Genomic DNA, 17,121 nt, shown 5'->3' with positions numbered 1-17,121 from the left:
TCAAAATTGGATTCAATTTTTGTGAACTACTAACTTTTAACCTTCACTAAATATACAACATGTTTATTTCTTGCAGAGATTCTTGAAAAACTTTTGATGTATACCCACCATACATATTTCAGTTACCTTCAAAGCACAATATTCAGCCAAATAAATCGGCTTTCTTTTTTAAAGTAAAAAAAAAATGCAGTTAAAAAAAAACTTTCACATTTCCTCTAATGTTGCAAACTTAAAAGTAAAACCATTTTCCACTTAATCAAAAACAAGTACTTTCTAGGACTCGAGGCATCTTTGCTAGCTCCTCTGTCTCCACACATAAAATAAAAAGTTAAAGTGAAATGTAGTAAACTGACTACCTGATACCAAACAATACAGTTACTTCCTACCTGAAATTTCATCCAACAGAAACATACCCTCTCTAAAGCACTTCAGTGTCACATTCTCCCTTGGTTCAGATTACATAGACTCACTTTCCGTAAGTTAGCAGTTTGAACAAGTCTTTTTATACTGCTGAAAGTAGCAAATTAAAGGACAAAAATTTTCATGCAAAAAATTTTTCAATAATTGTCTGATCAAATCTGATATTCTTGCTCTATACTACTATTTCAAAAGAAGGTAAGCGATAAAAATCAGCAATTTATATACAACATAGAGTACAAACTACTAATAATTTTGTCCTAGTAACTATATAATAATACATAAGATAAAAAGATTTCTAAAATATGCATGTGACTTTTTACCAGGTAGGCTATTACTTAGTTCCCTTAATTTAAAAAAAAGGGAAAATGATCTATTGAGTCACAAAAAGACATTTAAGAAATGCAAATATATTCTATTAAATGAAAGAAGCTAGCTTGACAGGCTACATTCTACATGGATCCAAATATAAGAAATCCTAGAAAAGGTAAAACTCAGAAGACAGTGAGATGATCAGTGGTTGCTAGGGAGCAGGGGGATGAACAAGGAGCAGAGGCATTTCAGGGCAGTGAAACTATGGATGTGATACTGTAATGATAAACGCCTATCATTACATATCTGCCCAAACCCTAGAATGTGTGTCATCGGGAGTGAAGCAGAGTGTACACCAGGAACTTAGGTGATCATCATGTGTCAGAGTAGGAACAGGAACAAATGTACCATTCGGGGGCGGGGGGTGCTGGTAGTAGAATTTTTCTGTGAACCTAAAAAAAAACAACAATCTTAATAAATAAAATCTAGTTTAAAACTAAGAGTAAGTATATATGCAGAAACTTGCAGGCTTGTCCACTTTAACTCTCAGGTGGGAGATGGTGATAGGAGGGAGGGGAATAAAAGAAGGCTACTCTAATGGCAGAGCCAAGAACCATGGTAAGTTATTCCCAGCTTGAGATGTAACCAGTGAACCTTTAGATCTCAGAACTACTGGAGACCAGTGGCGTCCTTGTGCATTTTCCTTTTAGAATAGCAATGTGATGCAGGACATATTCAACGCTGGTACACAATGGTATGTCATAGGACTGCAGCACCAGATCCACAAGATCCTTTGCATGCAGAACTGCACCCAAGGGCTGGGGATATAGCCTAGTGGCAAGAGCGCTTGCCTCATATGCATGAGGTCCTAGGTTCGATTCCCCAGCACCACATATACAGAAAATGGCCAGAAGTGGCGCTGTGGCTCAAGCGGCAGAGTGCTAGCCTTGAGCAAAAAGAAGCCAGGGACAGTGCTCAGGCCCTGAGTCCAAGCCCCAGGACTGGCCAAAAAAAAAAACAGAACTGCACCAAGAATCTTGAGCACACCTGGACCCAAGGTACATGACAAGATTCTGAACTTTGCCCTGATGCTGTAATGTATGAGATTCCATGTGTTACTTGAAGTCTCTCTATGTGGGTTAATTCATTTTGCAGCACAAACTTGTTTAGTAAATTCTTTCAGTAAAAACTTTCAAGCTGCAGCTTGAATATCATAAGTTTAAGGTGAGGGCTGGGGATATAGCCTAGTGGCAAGAGTGCCTGCCTCGGATACACGAGGCCCTAGGTTCGATTCCCCAGCACCACATATACAGAAAACGGCCAGAAGTGGCGCTGTGGCTCAAGTGGCATAGTGCTAGCCTTGAGCGGGAAGAAGCCAGGGACAGTGCTCAGGCCCAGAGTCCAAGGCCCAGGACTGGCCAAAAAAAAAAAAAAAAAAAAAAAATAAGTTTAAGGTGAGCCTAGGACATACAGCAAGATCATCTCTCTCTCTCTCTCTCTCTCTCTCTCTCTCTCTCTCTCTCTCTCTCTCTCTCTCACACACACACACACACACACACACACACACACAGAGTACAATACACATCTACCAGTATCTGTAACAGAGTAATTCAAGCCCCTATCCTTCTGTGGGTGTGTGGCAGTCCCCAGGTTTGAACTCAAGGCCTGGGCACTGTACCTGAGCTTTTTGTCCAGCACTTTACCACTGAGTCACGGGTCCACTTCCAGCTTTTTGGTGTTTAATTGGAGATAAGAATCTTTGCTGACTTTCCTGCCCAAGCCAGCTTCAAAGTGTAATCCTCAGTTCTCAGCCTCTTGAATAGGACTGTAAGTCTGAACTATTTATGGGGGCCCAGTTCAATCCCCTATCATTTAAAAGCTATGATGTACCACAAAATATTATTAATCAATTATTTTAAATGATATAATCTTTAAGGAACATGATGGAAGGGGTGACACTGATCAAATGCACTGTACATATAAATGGACATGTTAAATTGAAACCTTTCTGTACCACTATTTGAAGATAAAAATCAAGGGACTGGGAATATGGCCTAGTGGCAAGAGTGCTTGCCTCGTATACATGAAGCCCTGGGTTCGATTCCTCAGCACCACATATATAGAAAAAGCTGGAAGTGGTGCTGTGGCTCAAGTGGGAGAGTGCTAGCCTAGAGCAAAAAGCTCAGGGACAGTGAGTGCCTCGGGACCAACACAAAAACAAAGTTTTTGTTCCTTATTTTGCATTTTGTTTTTGTGCTGGTATTGAGGCTTAAACCCAGGCCTTCTAGCTCTCATTTAGCTGACACTCTTCCACTTAAGCCACACTAGTACTTCCCTCTTTTTGGTAGTTAATTGGAGATAAAGTCTCACAGACTTTCTTCTCTAGGCTGGCTTTGAACCACTCCTCAGTTCTCAGCCTCCAGAGTAGCAATGTTTTACTAAGTGGTAAGAAAGCAGCTTAACTATTTAAAAATGTTTTCTTGGTTGTACATAAAATGATTCACCTTGTAACTGACAACATAGTTAATTAAAAAATAAGTGGACAGACAAAAACATATTACAAAATGGTAATCCTTCTATACATCTTAACAATAACAACTATTTAAAAGAGTAAGTCAGGAGGCTAGGGATATGGCCTAATGGTAGAGTGCTTGCCTCGTATGCATGAAGCCCTGGGTTCAATTCTCCAGCACCACATATACAGAAAACGGCCAGAAGTGGCGCTGTGGCTCAAGTGGCAGAGTGCTAGCCTTGAGCAAAAAGAAGCCAGGGACAGTGCTCAGGCCCTGAGTTCAAGCCCCAGGAATGGCAAAAAACAAACAAGGAGTAAGTCAGATTTCCTCAGCCAAAAACAAGCTTTTAAAACATAAGAGATCCGGGGCTGGGGATATGGCCTAGTGGCAAGAGTGCTTGCCTGGTATACATGAGGCCCTGGGTTCCATTCCCCAGCACCACATATACAGAAAATGGCCCAGGAGTGGGGCTGTGGCTCAAGTGGCAGAGTGCTAGCCTTGAGCAAAAAGAAGCCAGGGACAGTGCTCAGGCCCTGAGTCCAGGCCCCAGGACTGGCAAAAAAAAAAAAAAAAATCTACCATGCCCAATATTTTAAGTGTATTTGGAGGTCTAAGACACTCAGCATTATCAATCTTTCTTCTAGCAATTTGGGATTTGAGTTATCAACTGTTTCTTAAATCACAGTCCAGCATGTGTACTATAAGGAAGTCAAAATACAGCTTGAATAAAATACGTAATGTTTAAAATCGGCTTTACAAGTGCAAAAGGTAAAAACTGAAAAATTCCAGGTGTAGGAACCCAAAAGTACTCATTAATTTGATTAGATAACTGCCTGGATAACTACAGATAAACATCCAAAATAAATGCTAATAAAGGATAAAAGCAAGCAGAAGTAAATTCTGCCTCTACCACCTCAAGGAAAAAAAAAATCAAAAAAACAAAAAATGGTAAAGAATGTGATATAACTGGGATTCAAACATAACACCATAATTTGACTGTCAGAGAAATCCTTCTTAATATATAATAAATTTTTTATTTCATGTTTATTTGCCAACAGAAAATAAAAATGTTGCCTTCCTAATTTTCACCAGAACATTTCCACTTTTCCAAAGAACTACAGAAAGTCCACAAAGTTGGGTCAAATAAAGGACTACAAAGGACACAAAGAAAACAAGCCACAGAATGTAGGGCAATTCTTATCAGCAAAACCAAATGACTCAGGAGACTATAATGTAATGGAAGAACTCAGGCGAACCACCAAGCTGGGAAAGAACCTGAGTACCCTCACTGTGATGTACGCATTTACACAAATGACGCGCAGAACTGTAGTCAGTGAGGAGAATTGTGTAAGAAATGCTTTCCCAGGAATTATCCACTCTGATGATTTTTCCATTTCATTTAAAATTTTCCATTCCAACTTAGTACCACCAAGTGTGAATTCAGTGAACATTCAGATTAAATTTTTTTCCCAATGTATCTGCTCAGTTATCAAAATGTAGATTCAGAACTAAAATGGCACTATTGCACAGGTGATACCTCCATGTCAGTTACAAATAATTCATGATAAACTCATCCAGTATTGTTTAATCTATCCTCCTAATTTATGCTCTTCTAAAGTGTAAAATACTAAAATCTATAGCATTACATTTGGGGGAAGGGGAGAGAGGGAGAGACAGACAGTTGTGGAGTTTGAACCCAGGGCTTTGTTCTTAATAGACACAACTCTGTCATTGAGCCATGCCTCCAGCCTTTTGACCTGTTAAAAATAAGTGAGAACTTCCTGCCCAGGTGCACACAAGGACTGGGATTACTTCCTTGAGCTTCCTACTGTAGTTAGAATGAAAGGGGCATGCCACTAAGCCCAACTTCTTTCACTGAGATGGAATCTTGACTTTCTGCCTAGGCTGCCAGAGTTTCCTTGATCTCAGCCTCCCAAGTAACTAGGATAACATATGTGCGCCACCACTCCCAACTATGGGTTGAGAAGAAAGAGTCTCACAGCTGGGCGCTGGTAGCTCATGCCTGTAATCCTATTTACTCAGGAAGCTGAGATCTGAGGCCAGTGAGTCAAAGCCAGCCTGGGCAGAAAAGTCCTCATGAGACTCAGGCCCATGCCCCTGAGTTCAAACACCACAAACAACTTTTTTTTTTTTTTTTTTTAAGGAGTTTCACAAATATTTCTGTCCAGGCTGGCCTCAAGCCTCAGTCCTTCCACTCCCAACTTTCACAAAGCTATCACTGCAGGTGTGAATCATTGGAGTCCCAGCTAACTTTATTCTCATTTTGTATTTTCATCAGTATCAAAAATAATTCTCTGGGGCTGGGGATATAGCCTAGTGGCAAGAGTGCCTGTCTCGGATACACGAGGCCCTAGGTTCGATTCCCCAGCACCACATATACAGAAAACGGCCAGAAGCGGCGCTGTGGCTCAAGTGGCGGAGTGCTAGCCTTGAGCGGGAAGAAGCCAGGGACAGTGCTCAGGCCCTGAGTCCAAGGCCCAGGACTGGCCAAAAAAATAAATAAATAAAAATAATAATTCTCTGAATAAAAAGATTACACAGAGACAGAAAATAAATGTCAGGGCCAGGGACTGGAGAAAGAGATGGGGAGATCCAGAACGGTGATAGTTACACAATCAACCATAAGTCACACTGTCACTAACAGTATCACTGTATACTTAATCAATGGTTAAAACTGTAAGTTTGCTGTATGTGTGTATAATATATATCACATATATGTGATAAAGTGTAAGTTTGTTATATATACATATATAATTTTTGACAACTGAGGAATAAAAGAGTACTTGATAACCTGCAAAAGCAAGAAGTAAAATCAGTCCTATAGAAAGAAATTAGAGAATTGAGCCATGGCTCAAGTAGTATATAGCACTTGCAAGCAATCTTTTTTTTTTTTCAGTCATTTGTGTCATTTAATTAGCATAACTGACCCAAACTGGAACTTTTCTCCTCTACTCCTCTACCTGAATTTCTGCCTCCCACTCCCCCCTCTGCCCAATACATCTGACAGATTTTCTTCTTTTTTTTATTAAATTTTGTTGACAAGGTGTTGTGCAAAAGGGGTACAGTTACATAATAGAGCAGTGAGTACATTTCTTGTGATGTCTTACACCCTCGCTTTTCTTTCCCTTCCCTAGATCAGGTAGGCATATATACAATACCCAGTGTACCAAAATCATATACAGTAGCCACGTGGCAAACACCAAAGGAAATTCACCTAGAACTTTAAATATAACATCAACTATAGAGTTTGCTTATCCTTGTCTTATATGATCATATATACATAGCTGTTGAGCTATTGTGATCCACTGAGAGGTCTATTTTAGACTGAAAGCAATCTTAAATACTACCAAAAAAAATCTGATTAAAGACTTCAAAAGTTTTCTTTAATCAGGTATCTGGCAAAAGAGAAGTTACATTACTTAATATAATAACTCTAGAGACCATTTATGATTAAAATAATAGAAGAAATATAAATGCTAATACAGTGGTTATTTGAAATATGGCTAAATTGTTTCATATTTAAAAATCTGGTATTTAAAGAAACAAGATTAGGTGATGCTGGGCATTGGAGAGACAGGGAGACAGAAAGCACAAGCCTGTCAGACTGGAGAAGTCTTCATGGAGCTCATGCAGGCAGACAGGCTTAGAACCAAGACAGCACAGCTGTAAGAGGCAAGTTGGTGTAACAGGGAAAACCACATAGGGAAGCTCAGGCCAAGAGCATCCTCATCCCCAAATGTCTGGCTAAAGGAAAATAAGGAGAAATAGTTTTCAGTGGCGCATGACTATAATCCTAGCTATTCAGGAACCTGAGATCTGAAGATAGTGGTTCAAGGCCAGCCTAGGTAGGAAAGTCTGTGAGACTCTTATCTCCAATTAACCACCAGAAAACCCGAAGTGGCACTGGGGCTCCAAGTGGTAAAGCACTAGCCTTGTGCAAAAAAGCTCAGGGACAGAGCCCAGGCCAAGTTCAAGCCCCATAACTGAAAAAAAAAAAAAAAGTTACATTGTACTTTATGGCTTTATTTTTTGGTTAAATAAAAATCAATGTAATAGTAATTTATATTTTATGTGTGTATAATTGTGTTCCAGAGTAGCACCCTATTGGATGACCTTACACTAAGAAGTACTTAATACAAATGGCACTAAGAAATGCTACAATAGGTAGTTGTAAACTTTTTCCTATCTACATACATGAATGAATAAAAACAATTTCATATAAAAGAAGGGTTATGCTTGGGTCAAGGTATTGGACTATGGCTCTGTGAGTAAGACTCCAAGCAGTAAGGAGAAACTATATCCCAAGTGTAAAAGAGGAACAGGGAATGGAGAGGCGATAGGGAATCTAAATGCATGAAGAACGGTAACTCAAGAGAAAAGTATACAGCACTTGGCAATTCCAACTCCAGAGGCATGGCAGAGTTTACACAGGTAAGCTCTGGGAGGGTGACCAACCCCAAGCATGTCAACAGGTCAAAGATCATGGCCACAGAAAAAACTCATGGTTCTTACAACTGAGAAATCCACACAGGGATTTGGCCTTAAAGTAACTCTTCTGGAGATGAAAGTCGCTGTACCTTGAACCACCGCTCAGGATGCTATCATCATCTCAGGATGCTATTATCAGGAGCCATCTTGAGAAGGAACCTATCGTAAGAGATCAAACTGCTCTGAGGATCAAAGAGCATCAAACAGTCAAAACTCGGGGTGCCTGGAGACGCTCTGATAAAGTGATGGGCCAAGAGATGCCCACTTCTCACACTCATGGAGAAAGAGTGTCTATCACAGCCACTGAGGCCAACCCACAGAGCAGAGGCTGTGGAGACACAGTGATCCACAGACCCTCTATTCCCAACTCCTAAACTAGTCACCGACCTAGTCTCAAGGGGCTTACTGCAAAACATGGGAAGATTGAAGATAGTGAAGAATAGTGGGAATACTGCTCCACTCTGCAGCTCCCTCACCTCTTCTACCAGAACTTTTTGTTTCCCAGACTCCCCAAGGCATTCAGGATACCCTCAGGCATCTAGAACAAGCAGCTCCTAGCAGTCAGTCTACATACCACCAAAGCTCCCTGGGGCTTAATGGTAGCTCCAGGTACACATTTTAAAAAGCTGATGTAAATACAGTTCTGTTAGCCTGAACCAGCACAGCAGGAAACCAAGGGAGGGCTCATCCTACAGTAGAGCACCAACCTGAGGTGGGACCTGAGGAATTACAGCAGGTGAACACTACACATCACCAGCCCAAGCAGATTTCAGCATTAAGAGGACCTCAAAAGAGGCATCTCTGATCCAAGCACCTTAATTAGGAGGAATTCTTTTTCACTTGACTTTTCTTTCTCACTATTTTGTTGTTGCTGTTACGCTTTGTTGTACTGTTTTGTTCTTCAGGCTGGCTTCCTACTCACTGTGCAGCTCAGGCTGGCATGAAACTCACAATCCTCCTGACTTAATCTCTCTACTATTGAGAGGTTAAGCAAATCTGAGCCACCTTTTACAGTTTCTTTGGGGGAGGGGGAGGCATCCCAGGTTTTGTACTCAGGGTCTGGGTGCTGTCCCTGAGCTTTTGTGATCAAGGTTAGTTTTACCACTTAAGTTACAACTCCACTTCACCATTTTGGGGGGTAGGGAATTGGAGATATGAGTGCCATGGACTTTCCTGCCTGGGCTAGGATCCTGAGATTTCAGCCTCCTAAGTAGCTATAATTATAGGCATTAAACAAACCACCAGCATCCAACTTTTAACTCTTTTTTTTCTATTTATTTAAGCTCCTATACTAATAAACAAGCAATATGTATACATTCTTAGAACTCAAGATTCACAGAAGTACTGATGATGTTTGATTGTTTGAGTTTTTGCTTTGGGGGGAGGGGTGTTTTGTTTTATTTGCCAGTCCTGGAGCTTGAACTCAAGGCCTGAACACTGTCCCTGGCTTCTTTGTGCTTAAGGTCAGCATTCTACCACTTGAGCCACTTCTGGTTTTTTCTTTATATGTGGTGGTGAGAAATCAAACCCAGGGCATTGTGTATACGAAGCAAGCACTCTACCACTAGGCCATATTCCCAGCCCCAACTTTTAACTCTTAATCTCTCTTTTTTTCTTTTTCATTCTGTCAGATTTTTCTTCCTTCCTTTTTTTTTTTTTTTTTTGTTTTTTGTTTTTTGTTTTTCCCCAGTCGTGGGGCTTGAACTCAGGGCCTGGGCACTGTCCCTAGTCCTCATTATACTCAAGGCTAGAGCTCTACCACTTGAACCACAGCATCATTTCCAGCTTTTCTGAATTTACTGGAGATAAAAGTCTCACATGCTTTCCTACCAGGGCTGGCTTAGAACCACAATCCTCAGATCTCAGCCCCCAGCCTCCTGAGTAGCTAGGATTACAGAGTAATCCACCAGCGCCTGGCTTCTTCCTCCCTTTTTGATTGCTTTTTACACTTTCCCTGTCATTTTATTAATTTACAGAATTAACTTTACCTTTATGAATTCTTAATGTTTCAGTTTATCCTATTTTAGTATAGTCCCTCTCTTTGCTATTGTTATTAGTGATATAGTGTTTTTAACTGGATTTATGAGATCATTATATCCCAGGGCCATAGCTAATTTCTACCAGACTGTTTAAGAACGTCAATGTTCTTCAAACTATTCTATAGAGTAGAAAAAGGAAAAAATGCTTTTAAAGTCATTCTAAGAAGTCATTGTTTCCAGTTTGAAAAAAAAAAACATTCTTTGTGAACACAAATATAAAAGTCCTCAATAAAATATGTGCTAATCGTGGGGCTGGGGATATGGCCTAGTGGCAAGAGAGCTTGCCTCATATACATGAGGCCCTGGGTTCGATTCCCCAGCACCACATATACAGAAAATGGCCAGAAGTGGTGCTGTGCCTCAAGTGGCAGAGTGCTAGCCTTGAGCAAAAGGAAGCCAGGGACAGTGCTCAGGCCCTGAGTCCAAGGCCCAGGACTGGCCAAAAAAAAATATATATATATATATATATATATATATATGTGCTAATCAAATTCAAGAACACATTTGCCAGCCACTAGTGGCAAATGTAATACTAGCTACTAACAGAACTGAGATCTAAAAATCACAGTTCAAAGCCATCTGAACAGACAAATCCAAGACTCTTATCTCTAATTAGCCAGCAAAAAGCTGAAAGTGCAGGTGTGGATCAAGTGGTAGAGTACCAGCCTCGAGGGGAAAAAAAGCTAAGGGAGATGATCAGGCACTGAGTCCAAGACCGGACTGGCACAATAAATTAATAACAAACTAGTTTCAAAAAATTATGAACTGGAAGGTAAAGGAGCATGACAGAAGTAAACATCATTCCACTCAGGAGGAATAATACACTTTTAACCAAGCATCAAACTGTATCCACAAATTAAAGTCCATAGAACAGCCAACCATGACAATACCTACCTATAATACAAGCACTTGGGAAGCAGAGGTAGGAGGATCACAAATTCCAAGCCAGCTAGGGTACCACAGTGAGAAGCTATCCCCCCAAAACTAGTGCTAGAGAAGTAGCTCAGTGGCAAAGTACTTGCGTATCACATGCTAGAACATAGGTAAAATCTCCAACACCACAAGAGTAAATAAACAAAATCTATAGACTATAAGAACATCGTGTGTAGTGTCTTTTCTTTTTCTCATGTTTGTGCTTGCTAGGCTAGCCCTCTAACCCTGGAAACATACCTCCAGCCTGGCTTTTTTGGAGATGGAGGGCTCCAGACTTTCTGCCTGAGCTGGTTTCCAACTTCGGCCCTCTAGATTGCAGTCTCCTGATTAACTAAGGATGACAGGCATGAGCCACCAGTGCCCAGTAACTTTGCCATGTTCTTACCCTCATATACAGTTCTATTTAATAAAGTCATGAAACAAAACCAAGCAATAAAGATTAAGAATAATATTCATAGCCAACAGCAATAGCTTATGCCTATAATCCTAGCTACTCAGGAGTCTGAGATCTAAAGATCACAGTTCAAAGCCAGCCTGGGCAGGAAAGTTCATGAGACTCTTATCTCCAATTAACCATCAAGAATCCAGTAGTGACCACCTCGTCTGCACCCGCCCGAGCCACCTCGTCCCCGCGTCATCTCCACGTACCTCAGCAGCCAGCAGAACGCGCCGCGCCCCAACAGAGTGAACATGGGCACAGCGATGGTGGCCAGGCTGGGGCTGTTGCTTTTGGCACTGCTCCTACCCAGGCAAATTTATTCAAACCAAACAGTTGTGCCACTTTCAACTAACTCCTCCCAGAGTACCACTGCTGTCCCCAATTCAACCATCACCACCCCCAGGGGAGGCGGCAGCACCCTGCAGTCCACAGCTGGTCTTCTCGTGGTTTCGCTCTGTCTTCTACATCTCTACTGTTAGAGACTCAGGCCAAGCAACGTCTCTACTTCCCCATCTTCTCCACCCAACCCAAATGGCAACTACAAGTCCAATGGGGCGAGGAAGAAAAAGGTCTGCATCAAATCAACTGATTCCACGGCTTATTTTCTGGACACAGAAAGGGTTGAAGGTTCCAAATCTGATTCATTTGAAGAACATGTGAAGGGTTTGACAGAGGATGAATGCCAATATTGAATCTGCTGGAGTTTCATGTACCAGATGATGAGAGATAACATCCAAAGTTGAGATGATTTTCTCAAGTGTGGCTTAAGGAACAGGAACCCTTAAGTCTGCCTTGAAAACAACCCTAGGTTTTTGTCTAGAGATAAAAATGGAATATGGAGATACCATTTTAATTTTTTGGCTCATTAAATCAATTACCTAGGCCGTACAACAATTAGATAATATGAAAGGCTTCCATGATTCTATTTATATGTACACTAGCAGGAACTACCAGGTGTTATGATAAGTCCTCAATGTATCGTTTCAGCAGTACTAATTTAATGCCCATATACTGGAGGAAAAGTTTCACATTGTTAAACTGTTACTGTTCTAAACTGAACTCTTTTGTTGTTTTGTTTTTTTTTTCCTTCCCTTTTGTGACTTTGGATTGGACCTTACATCCCATCTTCTATGTATGTGCCAGGCCAGTGAGGGCTTGGGATTCACCCCAGTCTGAGCATCCTGAATAAATCTTATCCTTACAAAGTCAAATGGTATGCACTACTCATCACCCAACAACAGCGTCACTTAGCTAAATTGATTCCAAAGAATGTTTTTTATTCAATAAGAACACCGGATTCATTTAGCTAACCAGACTCCAAAGAGTAGAGTTGCATTAAGTGTGTGTGTGTGTGTGTGTGTGTGTGTGGTGTGTGTGTGTGTGTGTGTGTGTGTGTGTGTGTACGTACTAGGGCCTAAACTCAACCTGGGGGCTGTTCCTTCCTTAGTTATTTTTGCTCAAGGCTAATGCTCTACCACTTGAGCCACAGCTCCACTTTCAGCTTTTTGCTGAAGATAAGAATCTCAAGGACTTTCCTGTCTGAGCTGGCTTCAAACAGAGATTCTCAGATCTTAACCCCTAGGATTACAGGTGTGAGCCACCAGTATTCATATTATCAATGCTCATTACTCAATAACTATTTTTCCTTGCTGATCCCAGGGCTTGAACTCAGGACCTGGGCACTGTCCCTGAGCTTTCTCACTCAAGGCTAAGTGCTCTACCACTTGAACCACAGCTCCACTTCTGGTTTTCTGGTGGTTAATTGGAGTTAAGAGTCCCATGGACTACTTCTCTGAACAACTAAAATACTATTTATCCAAACAAATTCTAGGAAATGGTAACGTGGGGGGGGGTATTTTGGGGTTTTATCTGTCTTTTTAGGGGGCAAAGAGTGGGTACAGAAATGGAAGGCAGAAGATTGAACAAGTGCAATCATGTTATTCAGTATACGCTATGTGAAAAACGACCTCTGCAACTTTGGTGAACAGGAGGGAAAAACTGGGGGAAATCAAAGGACAGAGTGACACTGTCCAATGCCTGACTTACGGACTGGTAACCCTTCTGTACAACAGGTTGACAGCAATAACAAAACTTCCCTGGCTGACTCTGAACCACAATCTTCAGATCCCAATCTCCTGAATACCTAGGATTACAAGAATGAACCACTGGTGCCCAGCAACCTAATTCTTAACAATTCTTAAGGAATTTAGTCAAGTGGCACTTTCTTCAATTCTAATCAGTCTGTACTAGTAGTCACACAGTATAATATATTGCACAAGATTCAGACACACACAAACTGAAAAACAATCCTACAAAGATACAATTTTAACTGCTTCAGTCATATTTTGTTACAAAAGAAATTTAATAGTAAATGCATTCAATGAGTAGATGAAAGCATTTTGCTATCGCTTTTACTGTAAAATGTAAATATTTTAAGGGATATTTTGATTCTAAATATGATAAAAGAATTTCTCACTTTAAAAAAAAAGAAATTTAAGAAAGCTAACTATATGTGATCAGCTGATTCAGTCGTACAGGCTGCTGTACATCCAGGCTCAGTTCTATTATTCACAGGACAAATCATTAATTTCAGACTTTCTTCCTGAAGCATCACTTGAATAACCTGATGTAGCTGTTCACGAACAATGTATTCAGCGTGACAGAATAAAAAGTCAGTCTCTAAAAATAAAAAGTAGAAAAATATTGGAGCGATATGCTATGCTGAATTTAGAACTTGGCTAAACTGAGCAACTTTCTGAGGTCTAACACTTAATAAAGTAAATCAATAGAACAGTCCTGCAAATAGTAATGGCTCCTGAAATTTTTTATGGCAAAGCCAACTTGCCAATTTAAGTTTAGTACTTACGAGATTAACAAAAAAAAAAAAAAAGGCTAGAAACAGAACTTATCTTGCCAGCAAGAAGACCTAAATTTAACACCACTACACCACTACCACAAAACAGAAAGAAGGGGTAGGAGCAGGTTAATAAATGGTCATCATTTGATTCACGGGAACTGTTCTGTTTCAAAAGTTCATTCTTGGGCAGATGAAATGGTAAAGGCAGTACAATTTCTAAGAGTTGTTAATACAAATGAGCTTTCTATACTCATTACTGACAAAGTATCTGCTGGGCATTAAATAATAGAAATAGGGCCAGACCACAGAGATGGTGGTGCACGCATGTAAGCTACTCAGAAGGTGATATCAGAAGGATCACGCTTAGGCAAAAAGTTATCACGATCCCATCTTAACTAACAAGCCAGGCATGGCAGCACACACCTGCCATAAGCAGGAGGAAAATAGTCCAGACTCATCCAGGCAAAAATCTCAAGACCTTACCTCAAGAGCAAGTAAGTCCAAAAGGGCTAGGAGTGTCACTCCTAGCAAGTGTCTGTCTAGCAAGCTCAAAGCCAAATCTCAGTTCAGCACAAAAAATAATAAGGAAAAACAAATACAAAAAACAAAAAGGCTACCTTCCGTAAGGCAAATCTTGTCTGTCAGACAAGTTGTAAGCAATCAAGCTACCTTTACAGAGTTACTATACAATTAGATGATTAAAAGATATCTTAAATCACTCTGTCACACAGAAGCTCCTTTGCTATTGTACATAACATATGGCCTAGTGGTTCAAAGCCCAAGATGCAGGGTTTCTCTTTTTTATGAGGCTGTTGTTTTCTGTGCTAAAGATCAAACCCAGGGACTAATATCTGCTAAGCAAGCACTTCCATGGTAGCTCTGACTGGCCTTGAATTCCCAATGCTTCTGCTTCCCAAATGCTGGGATTAGAAGCAAGAGACACTATGCATGCCAGGCTCAGGTGATGGATTTGTGCCTCAGTTCATCACCGAACATTACTGTAATCTAGCTTACAACTTTGCTCTCACTAACCTCCTACAGAACTACTGAAGAATGGAATACCATGGGGAGATGTGGAAGGGATGTGGCTCGTGTGAAATTTCTCCCAACAAAACCCAGAGAAACCATTAGCCACACATGAAGACCCCGTGAATAAAACAGAAAACCTAACTTTCCTTTCATCCAAACAGAACCTGGTTTATAGCTTCAAAAAAACACTACGCTTTTTCCACTGTTAGGTATTTGACAAGCTGCAAGAACAGAAACCACGGACATTTCTGCCTGGTATTGAGACAATCCATTAGTAAAGTATACTATGGGGTTTCCAATGCTGCTAAGAATGTTATCTATTAGAAGGTAAAGAACGTAATCTAAAGAAGGTAAAGTCCTGCCAAACTTATATATCAAAGAAGGAAACTCAAGTCCCAGGGCTATTACTACGAAAGTGATTGTGATGTAAAGGTGGAAAGACCAGGGGAGATTTAACTTAACTCCTAGCCTTAATAAAGCAACAAGTGACCTTGCTGATTATTCCAATACTGACCCAATACCATATTTTCCCAAAATGCCCTGCAAGTGTTAGTTTAATCTTGTACATTTGGCATTATGGAGGGACATCAATATATAAATATGGGTGGATGTGAATATGGGTGTGTGAGTGCATGTAACTCAAGAGCTAAGAACATAGTAAGCACTCAAGGAATCTCAACTGTTGCTCTTATCAAAGTAATGAATTAACTTCAATTCAAAAGCAACTATGTTTTTGGTCCTACCTCGAGAGCATCTGAGCATTTCATCATGAACAAAAATTAAACTTACCAAAAAGGATTCAAAAGAAATTAAGAACTCATCTACCAAATTTAGTCAACTTATGAAATAACCCTATTTACAGTGTTCTGGCAGTACTGAGGTTTGAACTCAGGGCTTCTGGCTTCGTATGTAGGGGCTATGCCACTAAGCCACTTTGCTAGGCTTCCTCCTCTTCACACTCTGGCCACTGGCACTGCCGAACCCACTATAACTATGATGTCATCAAACTTACAAATGATTCTGAAATGCTTCTGTCTGCTTAATGTACAGTAATCAAAGAAAATGAGCTGGTGGTAAAGCTAATAATTGCCTAACAGTTTTATATTATCTTCATTAATTTTTTTTCTCCTTTTTGGATACCAATGGGCCTATTGTGCTGATCTCTCACTTGAAATTAAATGCCATATTACTATGCATTGGCAGGGAAAGGGGAGTTACTAAGGTTTAAACTCAGGTTCTCCAGCTTGCCAGGCAAGCACTCTACCATTTGAGCCATACCCTGCAGCCTTTTTTGCTTTTTAGTTACTTTTGAAAGGGATCTCATACCTTTGCCCCAACCCTACACTATGATACTCCTGCCTCCCAGGAAACTGGGATTACAAACAGTATCCCTACCCCCTGGCTTGTTGAGACAGTCTCAATAATGTTTTTAGTTTAAGGGGTTTGTTTTTGTGTTTGTTTTTTTGCCAGTGTTAGTTATAATCCTCCCAATATCCGCCTCCTAAGTAGCTGGGATTATAGGCATGAATCATTGTGCCCAATCTCCCTTCTCTTAGTTTTATCTTACACCACACAAAACTTATACTGGCTCTAAATGAATGAGCTAAAACTACAGTGGTCTTGAAAATAGGAAGTAAATGCTTCACAAATGGATTGCAGAATAAAAATAAAACTAGAGGGCTGGGGATATAGCCTAGTGGCAAGAGTGCCTGCCTCGGATACACGAGGCCCTAGGTTCAATTCCCCAGCACCACATATGCAGAAAACGGCCAGAAGCGGCACTGTGGCTCAAGTGGCAGAGTGCTAGCCTTGAGCGGGAAGAAGCCAGGGACAGTGCTCAGGCCCTGAGTCCAAGGCCCAGGACTGGCCAAAATAAATAAATAAATAAATAAATAAATGAATGAATGAATGAATGAATGAATGAATGAATGAAAAAAACTAGAGCCAGGGGCTCATGGCTCATGCCTATAATACTAGCTCAGGAGACTTGAGATCTAAAGATCATGGTTCAAAGCCAGCCCAGACAGGAAAGGCCCTAAGACTCTTATATACAATTAACCACCAGAAAAACCC

At 40.6% G+C, this 17,121-nt stretch overlaps 1 protein-coding gene across 1 annotated transcript in view; it reads right to left on the bottom strand.

Moving 5' to 3' along the window:
• Lrba (LPS responsive beige-like anchor protein) overlaps positions 1–17,121 on the bottom strand; it is a 417,455-nt gene that overhangs the window by 390,656 nt on the left and 9,678 nt on the right. The gene's annotated exons all lie outside the window — the stretch shown is intronic.

This window comes from Perognathus longimembris, chromosome 24 (assembly GCF_023159225.1).
Source record: "Perognathus longimembris pacificus isolate PPM17 chromosome 24, ASM2315922v1, whole genome shotgun sequence".
Classification (NCBI taxonomy): domain Eukaryota; kingdom Metazoa; phylum Chordata; class Mammalia; order Rodentia; family Heteromyidae; genus Perognathus; species Perognathus longimembris.
This window is presented reverse-complemented; position numbering and strand designations above follow the sequence as displayed.